Here is a 16,837-nt window from a genome sequence, read left to right on the forward strand (position 1 = left end):
GGGACAAGCGGAAGGTGGGTCTGGGGACATGGTGCAGACAGGACTCCTGCTGTGACGGGGGGGCCACAGGACCATCTCCCCTGGGGCTTCCCTGGGGTGTCTGTAGCCAGCCTCAGAGCTGGGGCTGGGAGGGGGCCTGAGGAGTCTGGGGTCGGGGTGGGGATGACCTTCACTCCAGATGGCCCCACAAGGCCAGAGCTGGAGGGACCTCCACCCTGGTCTGTCTGTCCTTCAGAGCTCGGCCTGGGGGAGGGGCTCAGGGACAGCGGAGGCTGAAGGAGGCTGTTCTGGGTGGGCCAGGGTGGGTAGGCTCTTCTTGATCGGAGGTCCCCGCCCCGCCAGCCCCAGGGCCTCTTGCAGAGGCGGGCCCCCCTGCAAGTTTGAGATTGGGGCGCACCAAGAGGAGTGAGAACAGGGCGGGGGAGCGGCCGTGGGCGCTGGCTCCGGACGCCCACCCCGCCCTCGGGACGCAGGCCTCGCCCAGCGGATAAGCTTCCCAGCCTCCCGGGACCCTAATTGACTAACAGCCCCAGACAGACTGGGAGCTGGGAGGCGGATGGCACATTGCCTCTCAGGGAGGGCAGAGAGGCCCTGATTTCCAGGAAAAGCGGGCTGATTCTTGGGGAGGGGAGGGAGGAGTCAGGAGTGGGGGCGTTGAGAGGGAGGCCTTGATGAGGGTCTGGGGCAGAGCCTGCCTGCCCTGGGCCTCATCCCCCCCCCCCCCCCGCTCCATGAGGGGACCCCCCAGGTGGTCGCTCTGTCCCAGTGCCATCAGGTAAGGACAGAGCGGCCCTGGGGAGGGGCCACGTCTGCCCCTCTGGCTTCCCGAGGGTAGGCAGTTTCCAGACCACACTGGGCCCCACAAGAAGGGCAGCTGGGGTGCCAGGAGGCAGCTCTCCTGACCCAGAAAGTTCTGGAGTGCCCCGCACCAGTGCCCCAAACAGGCCATGCCTGCTGGAAGCCCTGCTCCCCCAACTAGGGGCATCCAGCTCTGTGGCCCTCACCCCACTCAGACCCCTGGCAGCCCTTCCCCAGAGCAGGGGCAGGGGCAGAGTTCATGTGCCCAGCTGGGAGGCTGCTCTTGGGGTGGGGGTGGGAGGTCACCCCAGTGGCAGGTGCTCAAGTCAGCCTCTGGGCAGGAGTTGCCAGGCAGCCTCCCTGGGGACAGTGCAGGAGTGGGGCTCTTGACCCCCAGAGGACCTGCAGTCTGGGTCGCCTTCCTGAGCTGTCTGTCCAGCATGCCTCACTGACCCCAGCTGACCTCTGCCAGCCAGTGTCCACCCAGGGCCTCACAGGAGTCCCACCACGGTCCTGGGAGATGATCCAACTACAGCCCCATTTTTCAGATGGGGAAACTGAGGCACAGAGAAATTTAGGAAGTCACCTGGGCTCAGCTGGCAGGGTATGAACCAGACCCCTGCCTGGTGCTGGCCTCCCTGCCCCTGCCACTGGGGCAGCCCCCCTGGCCGAGTAGAGGGAGTGTTTCAGGGCTCGAAGTTTGGATGGGCTCAGCCAGGACTCACAGAGGGTGGTCCGGCTCCTCCCACCACCAGGTGCCCCCATCTATCCATCCATCTCTCCAATCAGTCAGAGGCATGCATGGCCCGAATCTCACCCCAACCGCAAAGGGGGTCCTTGGCCTTCCGGGATTGGAGCGGAAGCCCCAGGGAAGGCGCCTGGGGCCTTGGCCAAGGGTCATGATGGAGGAAGTGTGGTGGGCAGGGGTGTTTGGAGGCAACACAACCTCCGTTACAGAACCGTGGACCCTGAGGCTCCCTCTGGCGGGGTGGGGAAGGACAGGAGCCCAAGATCCCCGCCACCCTGCCCCCAGGGCCCCATCACTTCCAGGAGGTCCCTAACTCAAGAGCACCCATCCCTGCTGAGGAGCATGGGATGGGGAGCTGGGCGGGAGGGGCGCCTCCAGGCCAAAGCAGACTCTAATCTTGTGTGGGGGTGGGGCTCTGGGCCTTGGATGGGCTTGCCACCCAAGTGGGGGTGAAATCAGACCCTTGAAGGCACAAGGTGAGGAAGAGGATGGGTGGGAGGCAGGAGGTGGAAGGTGAAGCCAGACACCCCCCCGCCCCGCCCCTGGGGCATTGCTGATAAGGCTCCCTCTGGGCTCAGAGACTGGCTGCAGGGGTCCCGGGGCTGCAGAGGTGAGCAGAGCTCTGTGCTGGGGGTCCATGTCCACCCAGGCCCTGGGCAGTCACTGGGCATCAGGACCCCCACCCGCCCCATCCAGGGCTCCTGCAGGAAGCTCTCAGCCCCCTGGCCTCCTTCCCCAGGTTGTGGGGAGGGGGCTCCAGGCTCCACATCTACCCTGGTGTAGGGCCTCTCTAGGAGGCGCCTCTGAGACGGAGAAGCGGCGGGGAAGCTGGCCATCGGTGTGGAAGCGAGCGCCCGGCAGCTGGCAGCGCAGAGCGAGGACTGGGCCTCTGTAAGGCGGCCCGCCTGCGAGAAAAAGCGGATCACTCCAACCCGCCCGACCGGTGGTGCTGAAATTCAGATAAGCCGGACGCGTGATCCAGCCGGCTTTGCGGCAGACCCACCCCAAGCGGGAACACAGAAGTGATTAGACCTAAAAGCTCGGGCCATTTAGCTTTTATTCGATTGGCAGCGAGGCCCGGGGTGCCCTCTGCTTCTGCCGTTTGATTATACATCTGTGCTCAAAATACTGTTCCTGGAACGGAGGGGCCGCAGGCTGCCTTGGAATGGAAATCAATTTGATTAGAGAGCAGTCAATTACCGTGAGGACCAGGCTGCCGTCCACCTCCGCACAGGCCACTTTCCGAGGAAATGCCAGCTTGCTCCGCGCGGGCGGGGCGGGGCAGACCCGGTGTGGGCGGGGCAGACCCGGTGTGGGCGGGACGGGAAGGCCTGGTGTGGGCGGGGATGGGGCGGGGCAAACCAGGGCGGGCGGGCCGGAAGGGGCGAGGTGGGTGGGGCAGGCCTGCACCACTGCTTCCCTCCCTCTGAGAGGCCGCTCTGTGCCGCCCTTCCCCCGAGATTCCTCGTGCAGAGGCTGGGCTACTATGTGTCTGGACCGCTCTGGGGGCCCTGACCCGGAAGGCGGGCCTGGGTCTGGTCGCCACCTACTCCTGCATCAGAAACAAGCTGTGTCATGTCACCAATGTGGGAGCCGCGCCCCCCCAGCAGGACTGGAGCGGGGTGGTGCCCCAGGACCTGTTCGGTCCTCCGCTAGAACTCGCAGCTGAACTCAGGGTGCCCGGCGAGGGGACAGAATGGGGACTGGGGATTTACCCCTTCCGTCCTCCTGGCTGGACACCCTCACGCAGTGAGCCACCTGCAGACTGGAGCACTCCAGCCCTGCACTCAAGAGTCAGGTGGGCCTGTAACAGAGTCCCAGCTCCATCCTCTGGTTGGGGGACTTTTGAAGTCACCTGGGTTAGATTTTGTGAAGTAGAGATAATAGTTTCTGTCTTGCTGGGGTGTCATGGAAACCAGAGATCACCCCTGCACTCAGTGTTTCTAGAGCATCTACTCTGTGCACCAAGCGCAGTGACTGATGCATCGCCGTCACCCCCGAAAAGGAGCTCTGATGCTCATGGTTCCGTTGGCCAAGGGGGGCACCAGGCTGGCAGGTCCAAGGAGAGGCTTGCACGCTGCTGGCGCACAGGGTCTGTGGCCTCCGCATCAGGGCCATGTGCGGAAGGCCTTCCAGGTGGTGGACACACCTCCCTTCCTCTCCCTTCCTCACACGCCCTAGAGAGAGAGGCGATGGTTCCCATGAAATGCACGGGGAAGTCGAAGGCTGCCAGGGCCTGGCTCAAATCTCATGGCCCATGACGCTGAAGTGGTGCAGCCTCATTGGAAAACAGTCTGGCAGTTTCTCAAAAAACTGAACGCAGAATCGCCATCCACTCAGAGGCTTGCACCCCAAAGACCTGAAGACAGACGTTTAAACAACATTGCACACCAGTGTCCTCTGCAGCAGGTGCGCAGTGACCAAAAGCAGGAACAACCCCCATTCCCATCAATAGATAAAGGACAGCAAGATGGGGCCCACCCGCACGAGGAATGTTCAATCCAGAAGAAGGATGAAGGGCTGCCTCAGGCTGCCCCACGGACGAACCTTGAAAACACGATGCTGAGCAAAGGAAGCCAGACACCATATTGTTCACTTCCATTTATATGAAATGTCCGGAACAGGCCAAAGCAGGCGGGTGGTTGCTAGGGGCCAGGGGAGCGAAGGAAGGTGGAGAGTGATGGGTAGAGGGTCTCGGGCTGGGGGGACTAGTTATGAAACGACAGTGGTGTTAATTGCACAGCATCATGAGGAATGTACTTAGTGCCACTGAATTGTTCGCTTTACAGTGATCGGAATGGCATATTTTATGTTTTATGTATTACACCATAGTGAAAAAAACAACCCCAAACCCTCATGTCCAGTGAGTGATGGAGCTGAGTGGGAAGCCGAGTCAGGGCGGCCTGGGCCATCACCCTCCACCCAGTGCACCCCAGAACAGGGGCTTGATGCAGAGGGGCCCAGTTCTCAGGCAGGACACCTCCCGTTGTGGGTGGGAGTCCCACCACCCCGGAATCTGTGTGCTGTGAGCAGGGGGTGCAGCAGGTTACTCTGCCTCCCAAGTGGGTACCCCGGTGGAGGCGAGATGCGCTTCTGCAGTAATTGAGCTCTTGTCTGATGGGAGGTCTGCCCCTGCCAGAGCTTCAAGGTCAAAACAAAGGACTGAAGAGGCGGGTGCTGCAGATTGGATCTGGCCCGGGGAGCGCTCTGGTCCCTGAAGGGTCTGCCTGACTCGCTTCCAGACCAAAGGAAGCTTCTAGAAACCTGGGGGACAGGCAAGGCAGCAGGGAAGGGAAGAGCCTCAGCCCCAGTCCATGTGTCCCTGTGAAGCCTAGCCCCCCAGATTGTGAGAGGACGGGCTCCCATCCTCTCAAGCCCCTCAACCACCGGGGAGGTGAGTGTCTTGTCCCCTTACAGAGAGGTCTAAACCACCAAGGAGAAGCAAAGACCCGACCCAGGGCTCCGAGTCCAGGGCTTACAGGCACCCATAACAAGGACGAGGGACACCTGGCCACGTGGGAGGGAGGGAGGGGGGAAGAAGGAAGGGAGGCAGGGTCGGTGGGTGCTTTGGGCAGTGGTCAGGGGTCAGGAAGGGCTTCCTGCTGAGGTGTCCCAGAGCATCCGGGAGAGCAGAGGCAGAGTCTGAGCCACAGACGGGCCCGGAGCCTCAGCCCCAGTGAGGCGCGGACACTCCTGCGGCCTTGAGTGCCCGGCCTGCGACACCCCTCCGTCCCTCCGCCCCTCCTCCTCACCAGGCCCCTCTGCGGCTCTGGGCCTGGGCCACCTCCAGCCCTGGGCAGGAGGAGAGGCCGCCCCAGGGGAGACAGCTGTACGTCAGTCCCGCACGTTGGTTCCCGACGCGGCTCTGAGTCATATGCTCCCTGCGTTCGTCCGCAGAGTGGAGCAGATGGTGGTGCAGTAACACTTTAAATTAAGGATTCCAAAAGCACATTAAATCTAGATTGAATAAGACAGTTATTGTATGGAAATGGAAGGCCCACTGGTTCTTCTCTGAGTATCGAGGTCCAGCGGCTCCTCGTCCAATCTCTTCTCGCCTTGATTGCGAGGGTGGCTCATGAGTGTGCCCGGGGAAGTGAGGCAGGGCTTTCCCGTACCAGCCCCCCAGGCACCCCCACCACGCACGGACCTCAGTTTCTGAAACCCTGTCCCCCTGGCCTTGCTCCGGAGCTGACCACAGTTCCCTTGCTGGAGGCCGATGAGGGCTGGGTGCCACCCTCAGGCTGGCCTGGGGGTCTCTCATGGAATCCTCCAGAAGCTGGAGGCTCAGAGAGGGGAAGGGACTTGTTCCAGGACTCTCTGCCAGGGTGGGGGTTGTGGGGCGAGGGGAGGGGCACACAGGGGTCTGGGAGGGGTCCTGCCGGAGGTGGCCGGGTGGACACGGAGTCTGGTGAGCCAAGCTTTGCTGAGCAAGGGCGGTGGGGGGAACAGCTCACCCCCAAGCCCTGCCCTCCTCCTCTCCCACCATCCTATCTCCCCCAGTGCAAGAGGGAGGGCCCCTGGGAAGGGGCAATTCCGGGAGCACTGCCCCCCCAGGTCTCCTCAGACCAGGGCTGGAAGCTGCTAAGTGCCTGATGAGTTCTTATGGTCACAGTAAATCTGGTCACTTTGTCCTTCCGGAGAGGCCCCGAGCCTCCAGGCGGAGGAAACCCGCTCCCCGACCTCAAGCAGGTGAACGCCTGCCCGTCGCGGCAGTTCCTGTAACCGGCAGCCGTGCTATTAATAATCAATCCGTTGGCCCTAAAAGCTTCAGGGGGAGCGGAGAGGCCTCTGTGGGGGCCTGGCAGGGAGGGCGTCTGCACGCGGCCCGGAGCCTGGGCGGGACGCTGGGGTCGTGGGAACCTACCTGGAATCGCAGCCGGCCCACTAGGTCTGCTGAGAGACACCTGGAACCCGGCCTCTGTCCCCAGAGTTAGGTTCAGGACCCCTAAGCGGGGGCGGGATGTGGGCTGGGGGCCTGCCCTCAGCCAGGTGGGCACCGCTGGCCAGGCAGCCAGATTCATCAACTGAAGATCCACAGTGAAAGTGAAGACAGTCGCTCACTCGTGTCCGACTCTGCAACCCCACGGACTGTAGCTCGCCAGACTCCTCTGTCCATGGCATTCTCCACTCCAGGGAGACTGGCGAGGGTCCCTATTTCCTCCTCCAGGGGATCTTCCCAACCCAGGGATCGGACCCAGGTCTCCCGCATTGCAGGTGGATTCTTTACCGTCTGAGCCACCAGGGACACCCATCCTTCTTCAGACCAAACTTCACAATCACAAGGAGTAACTTTTTAGTTCAAGGACTTCCCACGCAGTCTGGGGACATATCATTGTTTGAAATTCAGATTCAGCTGGATCTTCTGTATTGTATCTGGCAAGCCCCCGCCCTTGTAGGCTCCTCCTTCCCTGGAACCCGGGCTCTGTATGGCTCTGGGGTCTCTCTCTGTGCTCTGGCCTCCCTGCCTCCCCTCCATCTCTGCCTCAGGGCCTCTGGAGCGTCTCTTCTTCCTGACGGCTCTCTCACAGGTCTGTATGGACCTGTGCTTTGGGTCCCTGTCTTCCCACCATCCTTGAGCGTCCAGCTCCGGATGGGGCCCCCGCACTGTTCCAGGGGTGCCCTGCCCACCATGGCCACGGCCTAGTCCTTCGCAGCCTCGTCTCCTCGTTTGTGAAGGTGGGATGTCTGGTTCCTGTGGCGATAGCAGAAGTCACCCTGCCCGCTTTTCTGGGGTGTGCGGGACCTGCAAAGCCACGAGGAAGATGAGGGGAGGGGCCGAAGAGAGGCTGGAAGGAGCCAGCCCCCTGCCCCCTGGGAAAGCGCAAGGGGAAGGGGAAGGGCCCTGCATCCAGCTAGAGGTGCACACCCCAGAGAGGTCCCCAGAACACAGCGGGCACCCCAGAACTGGAAGGACAAGGAGAGGGGCAGGGGTCAGCGTGTGGCCGTCCCTGACGGCCTGACCTCCGGGGGAGGGAGCGCAGCCCATCCCCCTCAGAGGAGGCCCCGGGGCTGGGCTCCTTGGACACCACTCAACCCCGCCGCCCCCCGCCAGGCCAGGGCCGATGTGTACGTGGCAGCGTTACTTACCCTGCACAGCAGCTCCTTGTGGCTGATTTCTGTTTTCTTTAATGAAAGATAGTGACAGCTAACGATGACCGCAGTTGTTTCTTGAGCCCTTGCTGTGCCAGGGATGGGCAAGCACCTGCTTTGTTTGTGGGGGCGCCCACACACTCCTGGAGCCCCACCCCAGGGCTCTCTCATCCCGCAGGGTCCCCACACAACCCGCCCAGGGACCCCACACTCTCTCCTGAGCTAACACGTCCCTGGGTCCCTGAGCTATGTGGGTTCCGGTCTCCTGTAGGTCTAGGGGATCTGGGGCAGGGGGTGGGAAAGGAGGCGGGGAGTGGGGGGCACACAGTCCTTAAAGGGTCTGAGACCCTGTAGACTGTCCTTCGAGAATGGGGACAGTGCTGACCCAGCTGCAGGTTGGGAAGCTGAGAAGGAAAGGGTGGCCAGGGTGGAGCCCAGTCCCCCCTTTCTGTCTTTCTCCCCCTCCTCCTCTGCTCCATGCCACCCCCACCCCAGACCAGAGCGCTCCAGACTCGGGGCTGCCCAGGGAGCTTCCTGGGGTGCCCTGTCCCTCCTACACTGACGAGGTTGGTGCTCAGATGGGCTCCTAGAATCCCAGGCAGTCTGGGGCCACTCCACGGCTGGACACACACACATATAGACACACAGGCTCGAACATTTGGGGAGACTGAAGCCCCGAGGCCCTCTCCCTGCGGGGGCACCACGGGCACTCACCCACCCACCATGCGGTGTGATGGGATCCTCGGTGGGGAGTGGTGACGGCAGGTCCTGGGAGCTGGAGGGTCTGCTCTGATTCCACCATCCCCTGTCTGGCAGCCCACCCAGGGGTACCCCAACATGGAGACTCAGACCCCCAGGTCTCCCCCGGGTGCCCACACGGATGCCCAGGAGGGCCGGGAGGGCCCCACACTCGGCTCTGCCTGTGGGGAGCTGCCGTGGGCACTGCTCCCTTCCTGTGTTTAACCAGCAAGGTTTCAGCTGCGAAACTGTCGCCTGCAGTCTGCAAACATCCCTTCCCGCTCCGCCGTGCCGCCTGCCAAGCGCTGCCAGCCGCCAGCTTGGCTCGCAGTCGGCTCACGCAAGCTGCCCGGCCTGGCACCGGGCTCCCGCCCACCGGGCTCCCAGGGAGGCTGGCAGGGGAGGGCGGTCTCCTGGTGCACTCCGGGCCGGGCAGTCTCACAGCAGGGCTCCAGCCCTCCCGTGTCTCCTACCCTGGGCCCCCCACCCCGTGGCCTCTGCTGCAGTCTCGGGAGCAGTCCGGGACACCCCACCCTGCCCGCCGCTGGGAGATACCTCAGGAGGCATTCCGGAACGCTGGGGGACAAGGCGAGTTTGGGAAGAGTTGAGGAGCCCTAGCAGGAAGCAGGTATCCCCAAGGCTTGGAGACAGGCTGCCTCTTGAGGTCCGCCCTGTGCCAGGGCCCCAGTCCCGCCCCCACCCCTGGCTGGCCCTCGGGTCCCCTCCACCGGCCCCTGGTGGTCAGCCAGGATCACAAGCTCCTGGGGTTCTCTGGGGTGTCTCTGTGCCCAGGCAGATGCTAATGCCAGCACCCACTCTGCCAGAGGAGGGACCACTGCCCCAGGACCCTTCCCATCCGGAGCCTGGGCTGAGCCCCCCGGGCGAAGGCCCTTCCACATCCTTTCAGGGAGAGTGCAGCCCCCACGGGCCAGAGGGCCTGGCTGGGTCTCAGTCCTAGTCAGACCCCGGGCTCTCGGGGCTCAGAGACTGGGCCGCGCTCACCCTGCTGCAGCCCAGACTCCACTCAGCCTTGCTGACTGGTCTCCCTAGGCCCTTGGCTGGCAAGAGGGGGCCCCCAGTTTCTGAGCGGCTCCTAGGCCCCCAGGGGTCCCTCGGCAGCTCTCGGGCTCAGACTTCAGGACGAAATCACACGATTTAAAATTAATCATCGCACCATCCCACGGCCTCACAATTAAGTGACTGTTCATCCCGATTATGTCTGAGAGCGATTTGTTGTTCTCTGGGCGACAAAAATCACCTGCTTCAGGCAGGGGCCTGGGGCAGCTCGCACCCCCCAACCTGCACCCGAGGAGGGACCTTGACCTTGGTTCTGAGGTGGCCTTGGGGGGCTGATGGGCAGAGCAAGGGGTTGGGGGTACTTCAGGGGCTCAGGGATCAACGAGAGACTGTGCATGTCTCTGGGCGTGCCCCGACCGTGGGAGCGGGTCAGAGTGACGGAAGGGCGGCTCTCGGGGCTGGGCGAGGCGCTGCAGGGGGTGCAGATGAGGGGCTTGGGCTTGTTAGTCTTGGCTCTTCCGTTAGGAGCCCCACCTGGGTCTCAGTTTCTCCACCATCAGAAGAGGGGTGACGATCTTCACCCCCTCCCACCTCCTGGGGGGGGGGGGGACAGAGGGACTTCTGCCCAGTGGTGGGAGGAGCCAGCGGTGTGTCCCCCAGTGGCCCTGTGGCATTTCCAGTCGCTGGCCAGGCCCTGGGGGCCCAGGGCCACCTCTCCTGCCCCCGCAGTTCCTCCGTGAGTGTGTCTGGGCGCCTGCTTCCCAGGGCCCCGGGTTTGTGAGCCAGATCCCTGGGGAGCCACCCCACAGGGTCCACTGGGGCCCACGCCTCCTGTGTGTGCAACACAGGACAGTTCCCCCCACTGCCAACCAGGAGAGGGTGTGCCCGTTTATTTGTGTAGGTGGCAGTGAGGAGCTGAACCTGGCTTTCAGATCTTGGGGAGTCAGGTGACCCCACTTGGGTGCCAAGACAGAGGTTAGGGTTACTAGCCCCATGACCTAGGAGGTCACACCCCAACATCACTCCAGACTCCTAGGGGCCCTGGAATGGGGGGTCCCTGAGGGCTGACACCAGTCCCCCAGACCCCACCACGCTTCACCGGAGCCAAGGTCAGCAGGTGTCTGAGCCCATGGCGCGTGCCGCACCTGCTGGTCCAGCCCCAGGCCCAGCACGGCCGTTTTCCTCTGAGCATTTAAAAAATTAGGCCAAAACACACATAAAGAGATTTTTTTTTTTTTTTTTTGCGAGGGAGGAGAAGATGTGAAATAATGAGCTAACAAAAGAAATTTGGTCCAACAGCATTTTTTAACAAGAATTGACTTTAAAATGATGGTTATTAACCATATTTCCTTTTAGGAGCAGTTAAAACTGCTTCACAAGGTGAGGCAATTAATTTTTAAGTTTATGCTGAACATTATAGCACATGAGCCATTAACAAGGTGGCGGAATTAACCTCCCTGCACTTGGCAGATGGCCGTGGACACTATCCGGACCAACCCAGCACAGGGCTCCGCCCGGCACCCCAAGAGGGACAGGGGTAGGGGGGTGGCCCAGACTCCCCTGCCACCTCGTGTCCAGCAGCTGGCAGACACAGGGGAGCGTCCAGGGAGATGTGGGACTCAGTCTGGGGAGGGGTCAGAAGTCAGGGCTGTTTGGAGCTGGGTTGGAGGTCAGAGGTGGGCTGGGGCCCCTACCGAGGTCCTGTAGGCAGCCTGCTGGCCCGGAGTCTGAAAGCCCTGGCCGCTGGGACCCTGGAGATCCCTGCCCGGCTTCTGGCCCTGGGACCTCCCCAGCTGACGCCCTGGTGCTCAGCGGGAGCCCTTGGAATTCTCCCTCCCAGGTCCCTATTTCCAGGGCAGGACTTGGGAGCCAGGTCAAGGTGCCATGTGGGGGTCAAGGTCACAGCAGGCAAGATCAACCGCTGCTCCAGGCTGGTCTGATCCCGAAGCCAGCTCTTCTGCCTGTCTCGGGGCCTCAGTTCCCCGCCAGGGGGTCCTCACCCACCTCTGCCTGCTGCTCTCATCTTCCAGGGCAGGGACGCTGCTCCCAGCCCAGCTCCAGGGCCCTGGGGGCCAAGGTGGGGGCCACGTGGAACTTTCCCCAGCCCGCCCCCTTGACGGTGCCCGGCATTCCCCCTGCAGGCTCCGTGCCCCTGTGCCCCGCGTTCCCTCGGAGGGGGCTGAGCTGGCAGGAGAAGGGGCATGAACGAGCCTCTCAGGGCAGCACGAATGCAGAAGATGCCACAGACGTGGTGGCATCTCAGACCCTGACACCTGTGCTTGAGGCGGCCTCGAATTCGGGGTCAGCCACAGGCTGACCAAGAGGGCAGCCCGGGGTGGTGGTCTGGTCCGGGTGACAGGCCTGCTCTGGCCAGGCCTTTGGACACAGGGCCTGGGAGGGAGGGTGCGCCCTCCCCAGGGGAGCATCATTGCAGCGGCCCTTAAGCGGTTCTCACCTGCCAGCGTCGGGGGTTCCAGCATTTCCTGAAACGTGGCCCCTTTAAATACTAGGCCCCATTGAACCATTTTTTGGGGGTGTTGTTGTTGGAAGCTGTTCTAAAAGCTGCCCCCGGTGCCCTGCCTGCTCAGGACAGGTCACTGTGGGGCCCGAGTTCCCAGCTCCAGCTCCATCTGGGTCCTGCAGCCCCCAGCGCCCCCTGCTTCTCAGCCAGGGGTGGGCGCCAGAGCCAGAGGCATCACTCAGTCTGAGAAAGCCTCTTGGGTGTGGGCCATCCAGGCCCCGCTTCCCTGAGTATCCAGGCCCCTCCTGCCCACCAGGGTGGGTTCAGTTGGGCTGTGCATACTCAGGACCTGCTTTGACCCCTCGTCCCTCCCGGGGCAGGTGGTGAGGGCAGAGAGGGGGGTCCCGGGGCTGCAGCCCCTGCATGTCGCCGTGGGCCTCCGCCAACGAGACTCAGATGGATCTGAGAGCAGCCCGCGCAGTCTCATACCTATAACTTTAAATTAAAAAAGCCATGTGCTGTTATGGGTTCTCCCAGCAGTGCAGCGAGGCAGCCCCATAAAGATTATATTATAGTACAAGCCATTATGTGCCGAGCCGACTGTATATACATTTCTAAATGGTTCGGCAAACAGCAGCCTACTTATGGGCACGAAAGGAGAACTGGTTCATTTGGGGTAACAAATGATCCTTGATTTGATTTTAAATGCAACGACAGCCAAATTTATTTCTTATTTAATCACTTTCCTGTGCTGTTGAGAGCGGGGTGATATTAAACTCTCCAACGCGGAGCAGTCTCCGGAATCAGGCGAAAGAGGCGAGCGAATAGATTATGTTTATAGGGCAGTGGGAGACCGTGGAGCGAGGCGCATAACCAGAATGGGTGTTTTTGTCATTTATACAGTAGCTTAGATCATGATTTCTTCCTGCTTCCAATTTTTCAGTAATAAAAATATAGGCAATGTGATTCTCTTTGCATTACAGATAAACCATCTTGATTCTTTATTAAATATTCTTAGTAATCTGAAGGACTGCAGAGCGCCGTCACCGGTAAATCAGGCGGCGAGCCATCGTCTGCCTCTGCCGCGGGTTCCCGTGCCCATGGTCCGGCTGCCTTCCGTCCCTGCGTTGTGGCCACGTGTACTCGGAAGAAGTGGCACTAAGGGGTATTTGTTCCTCAAAATCCGCTCGGTTTGGGTAATTGCTCCGCAGTCCTCAGTTCTGTACCTTTTGATTAGGAACCGCTACTCTGGTGTCACCTGCCCGCTTGGACAGGAGGGCCCTTTTGGCCCATGCTGGGGGCTCCTGGGAGCTGACGGGGGCTGGGGGGGTCTCGGGGGCTCTGGGAGAGGCCTTGGCGCCAGACAGTTGCCAGCAAGCATTTGGGGCCCTAGAGACCACAGAGGCCACGTGGGCGCGAGGTGGAGGACAGGCTGAGGGTCAGCTGCAGTGGGCACCCTGGCCCCTAGAGTGGGGACAGGCAGCGTGGGGTCCTCTCGGGAGCAGGGGGCCAGCTCCAGCAGGTCCCCCTTCCTGGGAGGGCTGTCCTCCTGCCATGGTGGAGGGTATGGGTGAGAGGGGACAGGCTGTGGTCACTGGTGGGGGCGCTTTCTCGCTGGCAAGTTTGTTTCTCCAGCCTCTGCGGTGGACCCACCCAGAGCTGGGAGGGCCGTCTCCCTGGAAAGCTGTAGGAGGTGGCAGTCCCTTGGCCCCCAGCTATGTGCCCCACCCCGCCCACCACACCCCCCACCCTGCATGTCCACCCTTCACCCCCAGACCCGTTTGCTCCCCAGGGGATGGTCACCCGTGAGGCTCTGATGACCGCACAATGGCAGGGACACTTCCTGGGGGTCCCCAGGGTTGTCTGCTCTTGGGTGGAGTACAGATCCAGCTCAGGGGGTGTCTGTGAGGGGTGGCACCTGGGCTGGGGCCTTGGAGGGGAGTCCAGGGATCTCCCAGGCTTAAAGAGAGTGTTCAAGCGACTCTGGGGACATTGACAGGTGGCCCACCAATGGCCAGCGTGGGAATGGGCACGTGGGCTCATGGGGAGACAGTGACGAGAACCTTAACTCCAACCGTAACCCTAACTTCGTGGCCATGTCCGGAGCTCGTATGCTGATACAGACACGGCCGCTCTCCCCAACACCTGGCCCTTCCGTGCCGTACCCCCACCCCCGGCCTGCCAGCCTGCCAGTCCATCCAGGAATGACCAAGGCCTGGTGGCCCCTCACCTCTCTGGCCCCTGGGCTGGCTCCAGCCAGGGGCTCTTCAATCTCTGGCCCCTGAGTCCACCCTATGTAGGTCAGGCCGACTGACTCCACAGTCAGGGCCCTAGTAAGGCTTGGATCAAGTCCTCATTCTGCCAACCAGGGTCTGGTGGCCCCAGGCAAACATACCCCACACCCACCTGTCCCGGAAGGGGATCCTGGTGAGTGGAGTAGGGGCGAGCCTCTGGGAGGGAGCCCTGCCCTCCAGGCCCTGGAAGGACCCCCCCCATCCAGGTCCACCTTGGCCAGGTGATCCTGGAGGAGTAGTCCGAGGAGGCTTCGCAGAGGAGGCGCTGTGGAAAAGGCCCTGTGTCCAGCAGGAGCCAGGGCCGGGGGAGGAGCAAGCCTGCAGGAGGATGCAGGGGGTGGGGGAGGGTGGGAGCAAGAAGATGGGGGGCAGCGCCGTGAGGGGTGGGAGACCCCTGAATGCGGCTGTGCCACCTGCAGCTGCCAGAGGACCTGCCCGGAACAGCCCCGAGAGGCTTGCCCAGCACAGCCTGGGGGTGGCTACGTGTGGGTGCCCAGCACTGGACAGTCGAATATCTAGGGTCCCCATGAGAACCTGTGACGTGCAGAAGAGACAACCAGCGCCAAACCGGGTCAGGACTGAGCTCCAAGTCTGGCCAGACCCGGAGAAAGGAGAGGTGACTGGAACACTGCCCAGTACAGCCCGGGTGGCTTGATGGGCTCTTGGCGCCCCACCATCTAGGGCGGGGGCACCCACCTCCATCACCTCTTGGGCTTGCTGGCCGACTGGGCATGCTCAGGGCCTGGACTGCAGGCACTGAATGTGTCTGGAGGTGGGCGGTGCCCGAATGCCCAGCAGCAGCTGCTGGAAGTGCCCTCCTAGGGGAAGGGAGGGAGGGCGGCCGGGCAGCCTGGCGGGGCACCAAGGGAACTCTGCGTTCCCACCACCTCCTCCTCACAGGCCGCTCTGAATGCAGCCCATGTGCCTTCTGCGGCCGGCCAGAGGCCAGTGATGCCAGGCTGGGGGAGGGGAGAGAAGACGGGGAGGCCACGGGCTCCTCTGTGACAGTCCCGAGGGGCGGGGGCGGCCCCCACAGCAGAGGCCTCCGATGGAGGGGATGCCGGTCAGAATCCTGCCTGCTCCCTGGAAGTTCTGGTCTTGCTGGGGGAAGGGGGTGGCAAGTGGGGTAAGAGGGGAGCCAATTAATTGTAAAGAGCCACCCCTCTCTGCACCCTGCCTCTCAGTGGGCCTGGCCCTTGTCGGGGGCAGGACTGTGACTGCTTGAGTGGTGGGACCAATGGGACCGAGGTCGCGGCACTCTGCCCTCACCCCTGAGCTTCCAGCTCGCTCCCCTCTCCTGGACGTGGGGGGCCCTAGTCCTGAGCAGACTTGCTCCCTTCTCACACCCCACATTCCAGAGGGACCCCCATGCAGGGAGGGCCTCATGTCAAGCCCCACTCGGCCGGGGTGCCAGGTCACCCCAAATGCTCTGCTGCAGAAGAGCCGGGGCTTGAGCCCTGGGCCTGCTCTTGATTTTGTTTTTCCCTCGTGAAATGTTCTGCCCTTGACAAAGTGCAAGGGCGTCCTTCTTCTCGTGGGACCCTGCCCCCGCCCCCACCCCCACGACAGGTGGCTGGGTGGACAGGTGTGGGTAGAGACAGGCATTACCTGGGAGGGCCTGGCTGTGCCACCTCCTGTCCAGGTGCCTCGGTGACCAGTGAGCCCTGTGCGGAGGGGGCACCTCTGGAGGGTCGCCCTCGAATATGCAGGGGAATCAAGCCCCTGTGACCACAGAGAGCTGACCCTTCTCAGCTGCCCTCGGGCTAGACCTCCGAGCCTCTGTTTCTCCCCAGGAGTCCATGGCCGGGGTGGGGTCTCTGAGGACTCAGTCTGGAGGCTGCGAGAGACCCAGGGCAGCTCTGGGAGGGTGAGCCCCTGCAGGGAGACCCCTTGGGTAGAGGCCATTCATTCCTGAAATGAAATGGATTCTGTTTTGTTCAAATCCTGCCGGAGATGTATCTGCAGGGCACCTCTGGGGGTCGCTCGGCAGCTCTGGTCAGTGGAACTCGACAGAAGGGGTTTGGAGATCCTGAGGCTTGAAGGCAGCATGGTGGCGGGGGTCTGCGGGCTGCAACCTGCGGAGGACAGTGCCCAGGCCGAAGTGGGGGCCCCTGGAGCCCGAGAGCTGGAGCCTGGCCAGGGGGCCCTGCCCACCTGTGCCTGCTCCCCTCCCACCCTCAGTGAGGATTCAGGATCTCCTTGGGGCCCCCCATCTCAATGCCTAGTCCCCCTCAGTGACACCTGTGCTGAGCTGAGGACAGCTGTGTGTGGGAGCAGGTCAGCCAAGTGTCACCTGCGGGATCAGAGGGCCCAGATGCCCCTTCTGCCTGCATCTGGGACTCGGCCACCTCCCCCAAGGGTAGGGGCCATCCTAGGGGGTGACAGCTTCTGTATCGGCCAGCGAAGGTGCGGGCAAGAACACCTGCGTTAAAAGGAAGGGAGTCCTGACGCCGGACAGCACGGATGAGCCGGGAGGACGCTGGGCTCGGTGAAAGCGGGACAAACCCTGCAGATCCACGTCAACGAGGCCCCTTGAGGAGCCAAACGCCCAGAGACAGAGTGGAAGGTGGGGGCCCGGCGCTGGAGGAGGGGAGGCGAGCAGCGACCAGTGCGGACGGGCGGTCGGCCTGGGGAGGTGATGGCATCCCGGGGATGGACGTGGCGACGGTTGCACAATGATGTGAGTGTGCT

This window comes from Ovis canadensis, chromosome 3 (genome assembly GCF_042477335.2).
Source record: "Ovis canadensis isolate MfBH-ARS-UI-01 breed Bighorn chromosome 3, ARS-UI_OviCan_v2, whole genome shotgun sequence".
Taxonomy (NCBI): Eukaryota; Metazoa; Chordata; class Mammalia; order Artiodactyla; family Bovidae; genus Ovis; species Ovis canadensis.